The following is a 12,697-nucleotide window of genomic DNA, read 5'->3' as shown; positions in this document are numbered from 1 at the left end:
ACATGTAGCAAAGACACTTAATCTGTTCCATTTCTTTAGTTTTATCTATGAAAATTGCTAAAGATAACACAGACCGTCAGACATAGATCTGAACATAGATTTAAATGTTTTGTACTAACAAGGTAATTCCTGCAGAGGAAGCAGCTGAAAACTTGTTATATCTCTACACATTGTGCAGTGTGTTCTTAAAAACTTTGAGGAAACTGGACAAGTTGAAGACAAAAGAAGTGGCAGGCATAAAAAATATATCTACAGTAGATGAACTCGATGTGAAAGTGATGTCCTTCAGAAATAGAAAAAGACACAGAATGTAGGAGATGCATCTCCCCCCTCAGTTTATCCATCAACTGTTTGCTGAGGCCTCTTCAGAATGGCCTCCGTGGAAGGGTGGTTGTAAAGAAAAGTTTTTTTTTAGGAAGGGAAACATGGAGCAAGGTTGAGGTATACCAAATGACACATGACTGACGTAAAAATGAGTGGCACCAAGTCACCTGGAGGGATGAATCCTCCCCAGAGCTCGGACCTCAACATTACTGACGCAGTGTGGGATCATCTTGACAGAAAACAGAACAGAAGGCAGCCAACATCCAAAGAAGAGCTTTATATTGTCCTTCAAGGAGCCTGGAGAACTATTCCTGAAGACTAATTGAAGAAAGACGACAAGAAAGCTTGTCTCAGAGGGTTCGGAACATACAAAATATTGACTTTCAAGCTCATTAGACTTGAACAAACATTATTATAGATTCATATATTGTATCTCTATTTATATTTGCTCGTTTCAATAAGCCTCCACATATTTCCTGGCAATATATGAAAAAGTAAGAGCTGGCTCAAGACTTTTTCACAGTACTCTACATCAACAGCCTCGCTCCTCTGCTGACTTCCTCCAGCTGCATGTTGGAAATGTTATGTTGCTGTTAGGCATATTGTGGTTCTACTGGAACAATAAAATAATGCAAGGTGATTGCCTCAGTTCATGGTGGGTTTGGGCAGGGAGAGAAGATGGTTTGGCATAAAATACTGGACCACTTTTAAAATCCGTTAATATGAATACGAAATGTGATTTGGGGTTCAGAGGCACTAAGATTGTTTCTCTGTGCAGATATAATCGTTGCAAATGGCTCTGCTGAGTCCAGATAAACATATGTGTAGATGATCTTCAGTTTGAGTGGCATCCATATTTATTTTCAAATAAAAAAACACTAGCCATCTCTCCTGCTGCCCGGTCAGCAGCGTGATGTCTAAGTAGAGGAAAAGTGAGTAATCGTCGCTCTGTGTGGGATGTGATTTCCATGAAAGAGCAAGGCAGGGTGGGACGGGAACATAGCCAATCGTGAAGACTCCAGATCCATCCTGAGGAACAGGAATTCCCACAAGCTGGATAAACATGCAGTTTGGTGGAGGGGGGGTCTGACATGGACAGCCTCTAGGTTTTGTTATACTTTATCTTGCCATAGAAATGCACCATACATTAGGGTAATCATTAAGCCTCCCATGAGAAGGCTGGAGGATTGTCCTGCTTTGAAAATGTGACGAAGTGCTGGTGCTGTGATAAGAAAGGACACAGGAAAGAGGGGAAGATGGGTGGAGTCAAACATTTTGCAACCTGTAGTATTACTTCAGCTTCTTCTTGGATGGAAAGTTTCATTATTTGAGGGCAAATTTAATATGACTTCTACTGTAAGAGAACAATGCATAAGCAATGTGTAACTGTAGCTGTTCTGACAATCCAACTGAATTCATGACACGGGGCTCACTACAGCCACCGGTTGGTCACCGGTTCATTTAACTTTTGTGTCTTTCTTAGTATCGGACTTTTTTAGTTTCATTTGAAGCTATAAGACTTTGTGTCCACCAAGAACAACACAGGCTATATATTTCTGTCAAAATGAGAATATCGTGTGTGTACTTTTACGCCTGTCTCTCAACAAGTGTGCTTTACACACACACACACACACACCCACACACGCGCACACACACACACACACACACACTGCCATTTGTGTTCATATGTGATTACTGTGAATCAACTCTTTGTGCATGGCTCAAGTCATAAAACAGGAAAGAAAGAACATCGTTATGCTGGTGGGGCACCTCACTAAAACGCTCCAGTGACAGAAAATGAAAAGCTGTAATTCCTCCTGTGAAGTCAAGTCTGACTTGTCGGAGTAAAGCACTTCCTATCCTTTTGTTCGGATCTCAAAGGGAATTATAGAAGAGAGAGTTAGATATGGCGGTTAATAAGACCACCGAGCCCTGACCAGATGAACGTCACAGTGATTTAGACCATGACAGTTGTATTAAAGTAATGAAATCAGATTACTATAACCTGGATTTTCAGATATTTGGGCTCACAGAGGAGATGAAACTTGGCACATTTGCAGCATTTTTTAAATGAACATGCAAAATCTGATGATTTTTCACCTAAAACAGCAATACAACGTCATTATTACTTTTCTTAAGTAATCACTTGATGACGTTAGTTATTGTCTTAGTAGAGCTGAAGCCATTGGCTCTCATATTGATAAGCAAAGAGGTAGCTGACGGGTGGGGAGGGGTGAGGTGGACGTGTGGTGGATGGGTGGGTGGGGGGGTGCTTGGAGATCAATGAGCTAATAAAACAAATCGATGGCATGAAACCACAGAAAAAAGTGAAGTCATTAATTTGCAGAGACAGGATGATCCCACCAACCACATGCATTGATTAGAAATGAGGTCTGTGGAGAACCTTCAGGGGGTATCATATTAGTGGAGGGAAACAATGGGCTGGGCGGGGTAGGGGGGTTGCTTTCTCTGAGGGTTTGCTGCTGAACTGATGCAGGAGAATAGGTTAACCAGTGGATCAATGGCCTCTTCGGGATAACTCCAAGAAGACACTGCCTCTGTGTTTGCTCTCCAAGGCACTGTCAACACAATGCCTGCAGGTGTGATGTTTTCTCTTTGCCTGTGAGTGCAGTCCCATTGATGCCTCCCCCCCTCCCCTTTTTTTTCAAACCAAGTGTACTCAAGCATGATTATGATATTGAATATATCATAGAGTACAAAGGGGTCCCTGAATAAGGTCAGAGGTGAGAGGTAATGTTCCATTTTTATCAATATTATTATTGTTAATCATGATTTGTAATCAATAATATCGGACAGTTATACACACGGATGCCTATTACACAGTACTGTGAGAGTGGTGCATGCATGATTTGCAGTTTGGTAAATCATTGCTTCAATATGGAAGCTGCAACCAGTCCTACGTTCTACAGAAGAATGATTACACAACAAATGTCTTCACCTTGCCTCCTTGTGTGTGTCTGGTGAACAGGCTGTAACAATTGTACAGTACAATCTCCTTACAAGCTATTAACTCTGTCCTTACTTTGGCCTTGCCTCCCGTCTTTTTGATCTTCGCGTCAAATTTTAAGAAGCTGAAATTCTTTGAAGTTTTCCATCGGTCAGGGTTTGTCTGATCTGCAGACACAGCATAGCTCTCCTGCAGCCGTTTGGCTGAAGGAGAGAAAAGAAAAGCAGGTGATGTGAGATTGACGACTTAAATACTTCATCAATCAATGCTGCAGCCAATGTGTTGTTTGGTGATTGGTGGAGAATTCAGGCAATCCATCTTTCCTACCAGCAACTGGCATTCAAGATTCTCTTCAGGTTCTCCGTGCGTTGCTTTTATTTCTTTATTTCCAGGGTTAACCTAGGCCAGAGATGGCCTAATGTATATATATATATATATATATATATGTGTTTATATGTGTGTCTATGCGTGCGTCTGTTTGGTGGAGGATAGGGGTCCTCACTTTCCTTTCATGACTGCTGCAGCAAATTGTACACGAACAAGTCAGTCTCTTATCTGTCCTCACATGCTCAAGACACTCCCTGAATTATAACGCAGCAATTTGATTTGTATGTTTGCTGTCAGTTCAGTTCAGTTTTAAGTTTAATTTATATAGCGCCAAATCACAACAAATCTCAGTGCAATATGGAACATGCATTTCACAGTAGGCTCATCCTGCAGTGTGCCCCACTGTGTCTGATTGCTGCTTTTTTTCTTCATCCCATTGCCTCCTTCTCCATGCTGGGATTATGGAGAGTATTACCAAGATGGGAGACAGTTTACTGTACAATGGCTTTGGAAATGTACTTTTACTCGTAGGTTGTTTAGTTGATTCTGATGGGAAATAGGCTTCTCTGGGGAGCTAGGGAACGTCAATTAGCTAGAAAGCTAAATAGAAAAAGTGTCCAAACCAGGGAGAGGAAGAAATCCTTACTCATGCACATCTCCAGCTGAGAGATGTCTTTTTTTTCTTTTTCTTCAGCACTTTATTTACTCCCAAAATGTTTGAATTATCAGCTCACACAATCACTGAACCATTTTTTGGCAAACATGATTAGATCTACTATACAAACACACACACACCCACACAGACAAGAGGCACAGCATGTCCTCTCAACTGACACCATACCTGCTTGCACCCTCTGGCTGATCCAGTCTAGCAGTGTCTCTGTCTGAAAAACAAGTAAGCTGTGAACCACTTAGTAGTAGTCTTCAACTGCACATTGACTAGAGATTTCTTTTCCTTTTTGCTAATCGGTCTTAACATAAAAATGTTGCCACTGATCAGTGTTTTAATCAGTTTATTTGTCAGCTTTAGTGAAATAGTTGAGCTGTATATGGTTCATGAAAATCATAGGAGCATTAGCTTCGAAACAGGAGCTGTTAAAGTCCAGGAGTGTATATTTAGAATGAATTGATTTAGAATTCATGTAAAAAGTGCCACACGCACCTTTAAAGAGATGCCTTCCTTAGAAAAAACAACAAAAGTGAACAGAATCATAAATCAGGTCTGTATGTGTTTGACTCAGCAAGGATAATATGAAATAGTTGAAGTTGATCAAGAGAAATAATTGGGCTGTCGTGTCTAAATTATGTGTTTTCTGTTAGATGAAAGCAGATGATTATACACACATTACTGATACAGGTGAAACTGTTATTCAAGTGACATAAATGCCTTTTTTTTGGTGCAAGGCTGATGATGAGTTTTAAACAATTACAAATACCTAGTTTTACATTTTCAATGGCTTAGTCATTTTAACTGTTTTTTTCATTAAAAAAAGTGTTCAAAGTAAACAGCGACTCTATTCTTAATACGTTTTGACAGCATTACCAGAAACAGACAGCGTACATTGGTTAAGCTACAACTGTAATGTTGTGATCGCACATGCATTTCACAATAAGGCCATCCTGCAGTGTGATCCACAAACATTTCAGTTTCTTCCACATTGTGTGTGATTACTGCTTTTTTTTCTTCATCTGACTGTCTCCTTCCCCATGCTGTAGTAATACTGAAGCCCCTGGGTTCTGCCTAATTAAAATACATCCTTTTAGTATTCCCCTCTGTATACAGGAGGTAGAATAACTATGCAACGAGGTTAGCTGTATTTAGCTCCTTGAGGAGTTAGCCAATGTTGTGTCAGGTAGCCACTCACAGCTAAATCAACACCTTGCAACGAGGGAAGGAGATAGGAAGAAACAGAAAGAGAGAGAGACCATGGGGGAGCAATATAAGAGGAAAAAAGATTGGAGTGAGGGTGGGTTGAGGGGGTGACGGAGTCCCTGCATCGTGTAAACCCCTGGTTTTTCACACTGAGCGGCCTTTTCACACTAAGCTCCGAGCTTGAACTGAAATCCTCTCACTTATCCCCAAATCCAAGATGAAATACTGTCAGATGTAGTGTGATCCAGGGAGTTTGGTTGGAGACTGACGGGCAGAGCGGAGAGACGTACAAGCGACTGATACTGAGAGGCATTAGAACGTGTGTGTGTGCAGTTGGGCATGTGGAAGAGGAGCGAGGAGCGAGGAGGGGTGCTGTAAGGGGAGGAGATTTGGTACAATGAGAGTGGGTGACTTATGTCAGTTTCGTGTCCGGTAAACGAGGATACATCCGAGATGGAAGTACGAAAGCTAAAGCTTACTGTTTTTCTTTTTAAATCACATATTCTAGTTGCAAAATATGGGGGATAAATCAAGATGTCTTTAAAATGATTAACTATCTCTGTATGCAGTTCCAGAATAATGTCCATGGCAGCACTTTGCTGTACATTAGGTGTGATTTTGGAAGCTTTGTATGCTTAGTAGTCAGATCTTTTATGTGGGCTAAAGACGGCGATATTTGGAGGGTGTGTAAGTTCCTCATCTCCGAATAGCTCTGAGGCACAAGCAGGAAATGGAGTCCTGGCATTTTGTTTTGCATCAGTGCTCCTCTTTATTAGGGAGGAACAGAATCGGCATAGAATAATAATTGGAAAATAGTAAGCTTGCTTTCATTATAATTAGCAAGATCACAAAATGCAATAATCCAATTATTTTACTTAAAAGCAAGTTTCCTCATCCCTCTGCAGCGTGTTGCAGGACGTGGAAGCTCATGCCACATGAACCCACCGCTGAAATGGCAAAACTCTCTTTTTCCTCCTCAGTCGCTCCCTCACATGTAAACACCAGCATGCTTGAGTGTGCCCAGACAGCTGAACATACACCCGCACACGAGCGCCATTTGGGGCCACCAGACATGCACATAAACACACACATGCGCGGACACATCTGAACAACATACAAATAATTGGGTAAGATTTGCTGGTACATTAAGTTTAATGTGTTTGACATTTGGGCGGGAGGAAAGGGAAGGCATGACATGGAGTATTCGTGCTGCGTCTTTCTTCAATCAGGGCACCACGGGGTTTCATTTTATGAGCCCGATGTAAAGCGAGAGCCGTCAGAGGTAATTAGTGCCGATGCAAATGGACGCAGGTCATGGCTCTCAGCAGATTGGGCCACAGATGGGTCAGCAGGGGTCAAACCTCCAGTATGGAATGATATAAACAATCATCTATAGGCCACAAACTAATCAATCCCTTTTAACACTATCTACTTCCTGGTTGGCTGCTCTCAGAGGTCAGAGGTCAGTGGACAAAAAGACAACTAAGCAAGTGGGTTTGTTAGTGGGAAGTGCATACAAACTGATTATGTATTTGTCTGTGTTTTAGCGATTAATATACCAGCAAAATATCAAATATGTTGAAATATATTCTTTGATTGAACATGTAAGTGAGTATTTATTATTTTTGTGCCTGCTTTTAACTTGTAATTGTTTCATTTATTTGAAGGGAAACGTGTTATCATACTTAAGCATGTACTCTTTGTTTTCTTAAAATCACACCACAGTGTTTGTTTTCATGCACACTGAATAAAGCCACCTCAACGTCAACGGAAAGTTCTTCAATTAGCTGCACAGAGAGAAAGGACAGAAAGAGGGAGAGTAGGAGAAGAGGGGGGAGGAAGATGGAAACCAGCGCTTGAGGAATTGAATTACCAGAGCCTTTTCTCATTATCATTTAGCCGTCTTTTATGGTCCACCAGTAAGAGATGATGTTCCCATGACCCCCTCACAATACACAGACATATTATTCAATCCTGCCTCGATGAAATTCCTGCAAATAAAACCTTTGTGCTGGGCAACAGCTAATTATTTGACAGATTGGTCCCCTTCTGGCTCAGGTTACAGTGTGGAGTGGTCATGTTTTAGTCTGCCCCCCACCAACCCCTCTCGCTTCCACCTCGAACACACCACCAGCACTCACCCACACTCTTCCCTAGCCCCAGTGCAGAGAGGGGCCACTATGAGAAAATCCCAGAGGGCCTCATTCTTTTCAGGAGATTATATATTTCAGGCCCCACTTCTCCTCCTCTTCCCGACCATCTATCCATCCAAAATCAGGCGAGCGTGATGTGTGTGTGTGTTTACATACAGGGGGGGTATGCGTATCACTGACATCAGTCATTTCGTAGTTTAAAGGGTATTGTCAAGCTGAAATATTTAATCTTCCCACGAAAATAAAGTTTGGAAGTGTAATTGTGATAGAAAAAGCAATCCCCAAACAAATAAATTAAAAAATCTAAAAAAAAACAGGCCAAATGTGTGTTTTGCAACAACAGTACCTATATCAGGTGTATTTTCGTAATTCCACATAAGAGATTGGGGAACATTAAGGGATTACAATTTTGGGTGGGCATGCCTTTGGCTTTGATTCAGTGCACTAATACCAAGAGTTTGGCATTAGTGTTCGGACATGGACCACCAAGATAAATGCCAACACATGTTTAAATTATCTGGAGTGTAATGGCATTCTCCCTCAACCCTTCCCATAAAGATCCCCTGTTGACTCGCCGGCGCTGACATTTTGAGTTATCAGGGCAGGTTTAATCTGTTGCTTGTTTTGCACCCATGCAGATGGTATAAATCAAGAGGAAGTTACAAGAGGTTAAAAGTAAATGATATGTAGAAATAATGTTAAGGAACTCCATTGTGGACTAATAGCACTTAACAAATGTGCATTTCAAGCTATTATCAAAGTACTGAATGTTTTCAACACTTTATGGCCTAAGGTTTCCCTTAAAAAACACTTTGTCAAGATTTTAGAGTTGTCCAATATAACCTTTATCTACACGGCTTCTGAAGAAACTTTAAATGTAAAGCATTTGAAAGGCTATATATAAAAATATTTGTAAAACGATAGTGGTGTGTGTGTTCTGAGAATGCTCCAGGCTATATGCCACATAATGCCACATTATGCGCTAACCACAGTGGGTTATTAAAGAAAGACTGAAAAACTTTGATGCTAAATGTCTCATGACAAACTGCACTGTAAGACTCACCAACAAGGAAATGTTGTTTTCTTTCAATCTGTACATAGTAAATATTTTGTCTACTTTTTAAAAAAAAGTGCACTTAATTGTGACCTTTTAGTGAATTGGTTTCGTTTTGGCCCCTCATTTGTGAATACTAAGACTAAAACTTTTCTGTGGTTATTATGATCCAAGTGCTTCTAAAACTACAACACATTTCCCTTTGACCAAGAGAACCAAAACATGGAACTGCTTCTATAACAGCAGCGAAGTTTCTCATCTCTCATAATTTTGAAAACCTAAATTAATATGAACTAACTCAATTAATCTATCTGATATTCAACCATCAGCTCTGTTTGCGTCACTTATGGCAGTCCGACACATAGAATTTAAGAGTTGTTGTGCAAGTGCACAAAACCTTTTTGTTCCAGCTTGTTTATAGATTTATCTAGCCGGTGAATTATGACTTCAAGTTTAGTTTTAAAGTTTTTATCTTTCACTTAAAACTTGAACAATACCCATCTCTCACATTCTCATCCTCCTACTCTTGGGCCATCAATTTCTTTCTGGGATCAAGTTGCATGTCTGGGGTGCTCGTCTACTGTGTTTGTCTGGCATGAACCCAAGCGAGCGGAGCCTGGAGTATTCACTGCTCAACCTAGGTGAAGGTCATATAGACCAGCTCTTCCCTGTTTCGCTCCCCAGTGAGCAAACATATGGTCACGGAGCACCTTGAACATGTTTTGGTGACCAGAACTACTTGGCCTGAGTTGCCCCCTCAAAGAGAAAGTGGCGCTAAAAGGAGGTTCCGACCTGACTTGCTAAAGCGAGAACAGAGATAAGGAAGGAGCGACTGCCAACATCAGTGATCACCAGTAACTGTTTTGCTTGCACACATTTTCACACACCCATGTGAAGTCACTCTGCTTAGAAAAGATGTGGAATGCAATAGACTGTCTCACTTGCCTTCTTTCTCCTCTCCTGTTTCTGTTGATATAAATTCCTGTAATCATAAGGTACAATATCATCACCCCGTTGTTCAAACAGCCAAGCCTCGTCTAATCGCTTCCACGTTTCCTCAGTGTTAAGCTCATTAGTGGGTGACCTAAAGGCATGTAGGAAAAAAAAAAAAAGCAAGAGAGACAAAAAAAAAAATCTTTGTATAATGGATGCTTGCTGTTTTGAGACAGTAAAAATAAGCAGGTCTGCAGCTTTGATAATGAATATGCTGCAAACATCGGGTTGGAGTGTGAGTTTATCACAAACGTCCAGCTAATAACCCATTTTACGCGTATGTGCGTGCACTCTCATATATACAGTATGTGTATGAGCATGCCTGTGTGTCTTTATGTCATTGCATGTGTGTGTATTTATCTTCGGGCTGGCTAAGGGTAAGGAGGGGGTAGGGAGTGTGGTGGATGATGACTCGCCGTCAGACTTTGTGAATGGGGATGTGAGAGTGTCTCTGGTGTCTGAGCGTCCGGCCCAGGTGGCGACTGGAAGGCCGACTTCATTAGGCCTAAAGAGGAAACAAAGGAAGATGCATCGTAAAAAAGTGCCATCCCTCATCTGCAAGGCCACCGCCTGACACATTAGGAATCTGTATGCTCAATTAAGCACTGGCAGGCTCATTTTTCCTCTCTGCCTCTCTCTCTGCTCCTCGCTCTTGATCAAACAGAGCAAGCCAGAGCAATCACGCTGGACGGAACCAAGACTAAACATGCAGAATGTTTATGAAGTGTGAAAATACTTTGGTTGTGTGTGATTTTGTTTGTCAGACGTCATGCAAACTCAGGAGACATATTTTTGTGTCAAAGTGGGGAGTGAAAAAGCTTTCCAAAAAATTTCCTTCATCCCTCCATCTATCGTTACAGGGGGAAGATGGAAATTGGATGCCCGGTGGGAGAAGAACTTGCATGCCAACAGCACATCATTCCTGAAGTCCATTTTGTATGTGAGCTTTGTTGTTAGGAGTTCTGTTTCACCTGTATATGGTAGGCAGTCTGCTTAGGAATCACGTCAATTTGCAACTTGCAAACATGACAGTCTCAAAAAAGTAACATTTCCTGAAAGTTCCATCATGTTACTACATCTTACTTATTCTTGCATCATATAATTGCTTTTTGCTACACACAATGCCGACTCTTCTATTGTATCCAAAGTGCTAAAACACTATATCTAAATATGTTGTATTTAAGTATGACTATACATAGAATATGTACCAGATATATTTTTGTTGGTAAGAAGAGAGGTACAATATAAATCATATAAATGATATAAATCTTTGAACTAGTATAATGTTACACTCTTATAACTGTCAGACAGTGATGAAATAAACAATATATAATTTTGTATTGCAAAGATTCGTTATTAAGTTTTGCTATTAATAAAAATAATCAAAAAGGAATCAGAAGAACAAGAGTTAGCCCACAAACCTACATTATCACACTGCAAGCGCACCACTAACTCCTTGTTCAGATATTCCATTTTTTGTGTATATTTTTGTGCATGATGTTTAGGTGCAAGACTCAAGGGTGAGCAGTGGACCACAGAGAATAACTTCATACCCCACAGTTTTTGTTTTTTTTTGTAGAACTTATAAAGCTTCCATTTGTTATAGAGCTTCATAAAGCTTGAAGGAGCTGCAAGACCTCATCTGAGATTGAATAACCTTCAGTCTTTGCATGCATACACAAGTCAACATCAAACACACACCATGAAAACACACAGTCTTAAACTGGGTGGCACCCTGATGATCGTTATCTCTTCCAAATGGTCCTACTGTGTTAAAAAATGATAAATGACACCTGGTTGGGTCAGTGTTTCCGTGTGTGGGAAGTGTCACCATGATACGCATCAGCCATTGATTAACGAGTTAAGCTGAACCCTCTTTAAAATTCACTGGGGTCACGACTTAGGAGGCTATCATACAACAGTTTGCTACACTTCACCAGACCAACTTTTTTTTTCTTTTTTTAAATCATCAGACCCACCTTTTTTTCTTCTCTCTCTCTCTCTCTCTCTCTTTTATGTCCCCTTATTCTGTCTCTCCCCTTTCTACCCCTCTTTTAAGTTCTATCAGAGATGAAAAATGATGTGCAGCTGGCTGAGCACTTCCTTCCTTTTTGTCCGGGGTCAACAGTTCACCATGCTGATGACCCTCACACCTTCTTTAATGAGAGCTCACACAGGCCGTTTTGCTGCATCACAGAACAGCCATCACCTTAGTCTCTTATTACCTGGCTCCATCACTGCTTAAGCGAGTGATGGACTGACAGCTCCTACTTGTCACTTAGCAAAACATTTGGACTTAAATTTTAAATTTGGATCATGCTGCAACTCATTACAGTTTACTGTTAGCCATAGTCGCACCCAGGAACTTATTGATATTCTTAACTTAACTTTTGTTTGAATGCTTGTTGTGAAACCGGAATTTGCATTTATGTCAAATTGGATATCTGAAAGTCACAATTTTTAGTTTGCAGCGCATTAAAAACCCAACATTTTTCTTTTATTTCAGTAGTTTCAAATCATTTTAACTTTTCCCTGATTGTAGGTAATATCACATAAATGATACAAACTGATACTTTTTTTTATCCTACGTGAGCGAGGTTGAAAGCAAGCCAAGCAGATGCCGTAAGGTCCTGTGGAGACACCGCAGACTGCAGATTGGTCAGAGAGACTCTCTTGCGGGCATAAACAACAATGTTTCTGAAACACCTTAACATAAATCACAGATAACTAATTTGTGCACGCAGATAACATAACGTGTACTGATGAATACAAGAGTATGAATTTACAGATCCATATTTCCTACTCTGATGACTGCAGTTGAGCTCTGTAATGCTTGGTCATTACGATCACTGTCAAAAGAAAATCAAACTCTTCTAAGCTAAAACCAAACCAAACTTTACTGTATCATACCATACCATGAAATCGAAAAACGCCATTAATCAAGAGCCCTTGGTGTCACATTATAAGGCACATTAATATCATATTTCAATGTACTCTTTGGAGAT

General features: G+C 40.6%; 1 long non-coding RNA gene across 1 annotated transcript in view; it reads left to right on the top strand.

Moving 5' to 3' along the window:
* LOC140315745 (uncharacterized) overlaps nt 1-10,974 on the top strand; it is a 56,239-nt gene extending 45,265 nt beyond the window's left edge. The window contains exon 3 of the long non-coding RNA XR_011917290.1: nt 10,553-10,974. This is a non-coding gene — a long non-coding RNA (uncharacterized lncRNA). The remainder of the gene's footprint in view (nt 1-10,552) is intronic.
* Nucleotides 10,975-12,697: the final 1,723 nt, after the last annotated feature.

The sequence above is a fragment of the Leuresthes tenuis genome, unplaced genomic scaffold (assembly GCF_036924035.1).
Source record: "Leuresthes tenuis unplaced genomic scaffold, fLeuTen1.0.hap1 SCAF_10, whole genome shotgun sequence".
NCBI classification, from domain to species: domain Eukaryota; kingdom Metazoa; phylum Chordata; class Actinopteri; order Atheriniformes; family Atherinopsidae; genus Leuresthes; species Leuresthes tenuis.
This window is presented reverse-complemented; position numbering and strand designations above follow the sequence as displayed.